This window comes from Elephantulus edwardii, unplaced genomic scaffold, assembly GCF_000299155.1.
Source record: "Elephantulus edwardii isolate Elephantulus edwardi_28Jun2011 unplaced genomic scaffold, EleEdw1.0 scaffold00196, whole genome shotgun sequence".
Lineage (NCBI taxonomy): Eukaryota > Metazoa > Chordata > Mammalia > Macroscelidea > Macroscelididae > Elephantulus > Elephantulus edwardii.
Window position 1 is genome coordinate 229,308 of NW_006399946.1, and position 6,163 is coordinate 235,470.

General features: G+C 40.5%; 1 protein-coding gene and 1 pseudogene across 1 annotated transcript in view; both read left to right on the plus strand.

The window, feature by feature from the left end:
• The window catches only part of LOC102867636 (ras-related protein Rab-31-like), a 316,824-nt gene that overhangs the window by 224,407 nt on the left and 86,254 nt on the right, over positions 1-6,163 (plus strand). The window lies entirely within an intron of this gene.
• LOC102847129 overlaps positions 5,400-6,163 on the plus strand; it is a 1,441-nt pseudogene continuing 677 nt past the window's right edge.

The following is a 6,163-nucleotide window of genomic DNA, read 5'->3' on the forward strand; positions in this document are numbered from 1 at the left end:
AAACTTAATTTATTTTGATTCTTTAGAGAACCCAGCCTAAGATAGGTAAGTATGGTTTTATTTCTGTGTAGTTGCTCTGAAAGAACTGGCAAAAAAACAAGGCTCCAAGAGTTAATAGCATACCAATTGACATATTTCAACAAACAGATGCTGCCCTGGATGTGCTCACTAAATTGTGCCAAGAAATCTGGAGGACAGCCAGCTGGCCAACTGACTGGAAGAGATCAATATTTATTCCCATTCCAAAGAAAGGCTACCTGATAGAGTGTAGAAAGTATCGAACAATATCATTAATATTACATGCAAGCAAGATTCTGCTGAAAATTATCCAACAATGACTGGAGCATCACATTAACAGAGAACTGGGAGATGTGCAGGCTGGGTTTAGAAGAGGTCATGGTACAAGGGATATTATAGCTAGTATTAAATGGATCTTGACAGAAAGCAGAGAATACCAGAAGAATGTCTATCTGTGCTTCATTGACTATGGAAAGGCTTTTGACGGTGTGGATCACAAGCTGTGGCTGACTCTGAGAAGAATAGAAATTTCAGAGCATTTGATTGTGCTTATGCGAAACCTATACTTGGACCAAGAGGTGGTCATCAGAACAGAGCAAGGAGACACTGCATGGTTCAAAGTTGGGAAGGGAGTCCACCAGGCATGTATTCTGTCTCCATACCTTTTCAATCTGTATGCAGAACAGATCATCCGAGACGCTAGGCTGTACAAGGAGGAATGTGGCATCAACAATCTGCATTATACAGATGACACAACCCTGCTTGCTGAAACTGAGGAGGACCTGAAGCTCTTGCTGCAGTAGGTCAAGGACTGCAGCCTTCAATTTGAATTGAAGCTCAACATAAAAAATCAAAGATTCTCACCACTGGGCCAATTGGCAGCATCAGTATGGATGATGAAGAGATTGAGATAGTTAACAGTTTTAGTTTCCTTGGCTCCATAGTCAACATTCTTGGTACAAACAGCCAGGAAATCAAGAGACTAATGCATTGGGAAAGTCAGCTGTCAGGGACTGCTCCTGAGTGCTGAAAAGCAACAATTTCAAGCTGGAAATGAAGGTGCACCTAGTCCAGGCTGTAGTCTTCACAATTGCATGCTATGCATTGGAGATCTGGACAGTGACTAGGGATGATAGAAAGATAATTTAATGCCTTTGAGCTGTGGTGCCAGAGAAGAGTGTTGAATATACCATTGATGGCCAGGAGAACAAACATGTTTGTCCTGGAGAGGTTAAAGTCGGGCTGCTCCTTGGAGTCAAAGATTCTGAAGCTTCGTCTGACATACTCTGGACATGTTGCAAGGGGAGACTAGTCCTTGGAGAGGGACATCATGTTTGGGAGAGTGGAGGGACAGAGCAGGAGAGGAAGACCCTCAATGAAATGGATTAATTCAGTGATTGGGGTAGTGGGAGTAGGTGTGTCAGAGACAATGAGGTTGGCACAGGATAGAGCAGGGTTTAGGGCTCTTGTACATACGGCTGCTGTGAGTAACAAGCAACTCGACAGCATAGAACAACGACTGTGGAGTCAGAATCAACCCATAGCTGACCTTCTGGCAAGTTTTCAGATGCAATTTATTGCATGGGAGGAGATTTCCCATCAAAGAGGCAGAATAGAGAACCCAGAAATAAGCCTGTTAAATATTTTTAGTGGATTTTTTTATGATGGTACAACAGGTATTAAATAAAGACTAGCCTTTTAAACAAATAGTGAGGAAGTAATCAGCCATCTATAAGAAAAACACAACTCCCTCCCGTGTACACATGCACAAAACCATATAAACAAAAACCTTGACCTAATCCACATATGTCATACAAAAATTAAAATAGATACTAGGCTTAAATATAAAAAGTAAAACTACAAAACTTCTAGAAAACATGTGTAAGGAAATCCTTAGGATCAAGAATGAAACAAAAAGTTTGCACTCTTGATGGCAAAAGTATGATTCGTGTAAGAACATATTGAGTAATTCAGTGTCATAAAAATAGAATATGTGTATTTCTGGAATATATGCTGGACTATATGAAAAAAGAATGTGGCATTGGGACTGAAGAAAAACTCATCAATAATCTGTATTGTGCAGATTACTTTCGTAAAGTGAAGGGGACTTGAAACATGTCCTGCAGATGATAAAAAAAGTATAACCGTCATTACAGATGATATCTTTTTTTTAAATTTTTTAAAAATTTTTATTGTATTATTTTTACGTGTACCGTCAAATCAGATCTGACTGGTACAGGAGGAGATTGCCCCCCTCCTTCTCCAGCAGAGCATCTCGTGGATTTGAACTGTGAATCTCTGGGATTGCAGGGCAGCGTCTTGCCACTAGGCCACCAGAGCTCCCTACAGATGATATCTTAACATCAAGAAAACAAAAATCCTCCCAGCTGATCCAATAGACAACATCATGATAGATGGAGAAAAGGCCGAATTTATCAATAATTTCCTTTTACTTGGAGGTTCAGTCAACACTTATGGTACCAGCAGTCAAGAAATCAAAAGATGTATTACATTGGGGGAATACGCTGTTAAAAGCCTCTCCTAAGTGTTCAAGAGCAGTAAGTTTAAAGACTGAGGAGTGGCTGATCCAAACCATGAGCTTTTTAATTACTTCTGTGCATCTGAAAGTTTGACAGTGAATAAGATTAACAAAAGAAGAATCAATGCCTTTGAATTATGGTGTTGGAGAAGAGCACTGAATATCCCCTGGACTGCCAAAAAACAAACAAAGCCTGTCCTGGAGGAAGTGCAACCAGGGTTCTTCTTAGAGGCAAGGATGATGCATACCTCACTTCACATACTTTGGTCATGCTGTCAAGTGGGGCCAGTCCTTAGAAAAAGGACATCATTAAAAAAAAAGAGAGAGAGAAGAAAAAGGACATCATGATGAAAAAGGTAGAGGGTCAGAGAAAGAGAGGAAAACCCTCAACAGGATGGATTGTCACAGTGTAACACTAGGCTCAAGCATATCAGAGATTATGAAAATGGTACAGGATAGGGTAAGTTTCAAGTATGTTATTCATAGGTTTGCTATATGGCATCTAAAAGAAAAGCTTGACCAGATTAGGAACTTTTACAACTTAACAGTAGAAATTAACAATCTGATTTTAAAATGGGTAAAAGATATGAATGACATTTCATGCCAGAGAATGTCTAGAAGGTAAAAATCACATTGGAAAAATATTTAATGATATTAGCCATCAAAACTGCACACTTATCGGAATGACTAAAATCAGTGACAATACTAAATGCTCTGGAGAATGTGAAAACTGTGTCATTCAAGTATTGCTGGCGGGATTTACATTCCCACTGTTTACATCTGAAGCAACCACCCTAGAAGTAGTTTGGCATTTTCTTATAAAACTAGAAATCCAAGTATAATAAGACATAGCAATTGTTCTCTTATTGAAGAACATTTGAAATTGCAGAGAGCTTTTTTTTTAGGTTTCTATTTTCTTTTAAATTTAAAGAAACTTTGATTATAATTTATTAAAAAATTAATATGGGAATGACATATTTCCCCCCCACTCAAAATCATGATATCCATAGAATAAATCCTTGTTGACCAATAAGAAGTTACATTTATTTAACCTGATATCTGCTATTATCTCAGGCATTAATACTTCCAAACACTCAACGATTCATTTTCACAAAGGTAAGCATATCTGTTACTTCAGGAGTAACATTTTCAAATATAAAAGACTTCTACAAGCTAAGAGTTTTTCAAAGTCTGAGAACTATATTTCACTTAGAATGTGTGCATGCACACACACACACACACACACAAGCAAGCAAATGCTTCAATGCAGATGCCACTACTCTAGGTTGGTGAGCACTTTTTGAAAGCCTTTGTGAACAATATGCATGAAATAATGCTGCTGAGGAGAGGCTTTTCTTGGGATAGGACATCATGCATGGAAAGGTGGAGGGTGAGTGAAAGAGAGGAAGACCCTCAACCAGAGGGATTGACACAGTGACTACAGCAATGAGCTCAGGTGTTAGAGTGTTAGAGATGTTGAAGGTGGCACAGGATAGGACAGAGTTCAGATCTGTTGTTCATAGTGTTGTTGTAAGTCATAGTCAAATCAGTGCCCCTGACAACAACATGGATAATCATGTGCACATTTCTCTGTGAAATAAGTTTTCATATCAATAAAAAGTACAATTACTGGTTCTGACAGTTACATGTCTAGAAAATGGTTAAACTGTGGTCAGTCCATGAAATATTACTCAGCAATAAAAAGAAACGAACTGTCAACACACAAATCTCCAGGGAATTATACTGAGTGGAGAGAAAAAAAAAGCCGACCCCCAAAAGTTTCATACTGTTTGATTCCATTAACCTGTCAGTTTTGAAATAAAAACTTTTTGAAAAGTGAGGACTTAGTGTTTGTCAGGATACAAGGTTAAAGAAGGAAAGGAGGAACCAATCTGTCCATGTGGTGATAGAATTTGTTAGTATCTATGGTTGTGGATGCATGAACCTACACAGATGATAAACTTGTATAGAATGAGAGAAAAATAAAGAAACTAGACTTCAACAAATGAAAAACTTTATACATCAAGAGACTTATCAAGAAAGTGAAAAGACAACAAATGCTGGTGAGGTGGAGAGATTGGAACTCTTATCGCTGCTGGTGGGAGTGTAATGGTACAGCCACTATGGAAAGCAGTCTGGTGCTTTCTCAAAAAGTTAGAAGTAGATATACTGTTAGACCCAGCAATGCCACTACTGGTAAAATACCCTAAAGAAACTAGAGCCACCATTTAAACAGATGCATGCACACCCATGTTTATTGCTGTTTAATTTACAATAACAAAGAGATGTAAGCAACTCATATGCCTGTTGACAAATGAATGGATAGAAAAATGATGGTACATCCACACAATGGAATATTACATAATATTGAGAAACGATGAACTCATAGAACAATATAAAACATAAAGCAAACTCGAGGATATTATGCTGAATGAAATATTTCAACACAAAAGGACAAATACTACATAACACTACTGTTATAAAATAGGACAGACATGGGGAAATTGGGGAGAGAATGGGAAAAGAGTGGATAGATAATGAACACTGCACTAAATCAGATGACGGAGAGCACTGTACAAAAGAAATAAATGATTAGTTATTGTATGTATGAGAACAGTCTGGAGCAAGGGCTGCATTGCAGGGTGGGCTTGGGGAGGAGAGGGCAGGAGATAAGAGAAAGTATTTAGAAACTATGTATCAGATAAGGGTTTAATATCCAGAATATATAAAGAACTCTTAAAAACCAGCAATAGACCTTCGGCAGGACCCCGCGCCGCCCTGTCTGCGCTCACTTGTGCTCAGCTCGGTCCTGCCGCTGTCCGCTGCCCTCCTGCCTCCCACCATGGCCCTGCTGCACTCTGGTCGCGTCCTTTCCGGGGCTGCCGCTGCCTTCTACCCAGGCCTCGCCGCCGCGGCTTCTGCCAGAGCCAGCTCTTGGTGGGCCCACGTGGAGATGGGGCCCCCAGATCCCATCCTGGGAGTCACAGAAGCTTTTAAGAGAGATACCAACAGTAAAAAGATGAACCTGGGAGTCGGGGCCTACCGAGACGATAACGGAAAGCCTTATGTGCTTCCTAGTGTCCAGAAGGCAGAAGCTCAGATTGCTGCAAAAAATCTGGGCAAGGAATACCTCCCCATTGGAGGACTGGCAGAATTTTGTAAGGCGTCTGCAGAACTGGCCCTGGGTGAAAACAGCGAGGTGTTGAAAAGTGGCCGGTATGTCACCGTGCAGACCAGTTCTGGAACTGGGGCATTAAGGATTGGAGCTAGTTTTCTGCAAAGATTCTTTAAGTTCAGCCGAGATGTCTTCCTGCCCAAACCGTCCTGGGAAAACCACACGCCCATCTTCAGGGATGCTGGCATGCAGCTACACGGTTATCGATAATACTACGACCCCAAGACTTGTGGCTTTGACTTCACAGGTGCTATAGAAGACATTTCGAAAATGCCAGAGCAAAGTGTTCTTCTGCACGCCTGTGCTCACAACCCCACGGGAGTGGACCCTCGTCCTGAGCAGTGGAAGGAAATAGCCACGGTGGTGAAGAAAAATAATCTGTATGCGTTCTTTGACATGGCCGACCAAGGCTTTGCCAGCGGAGACGGTAA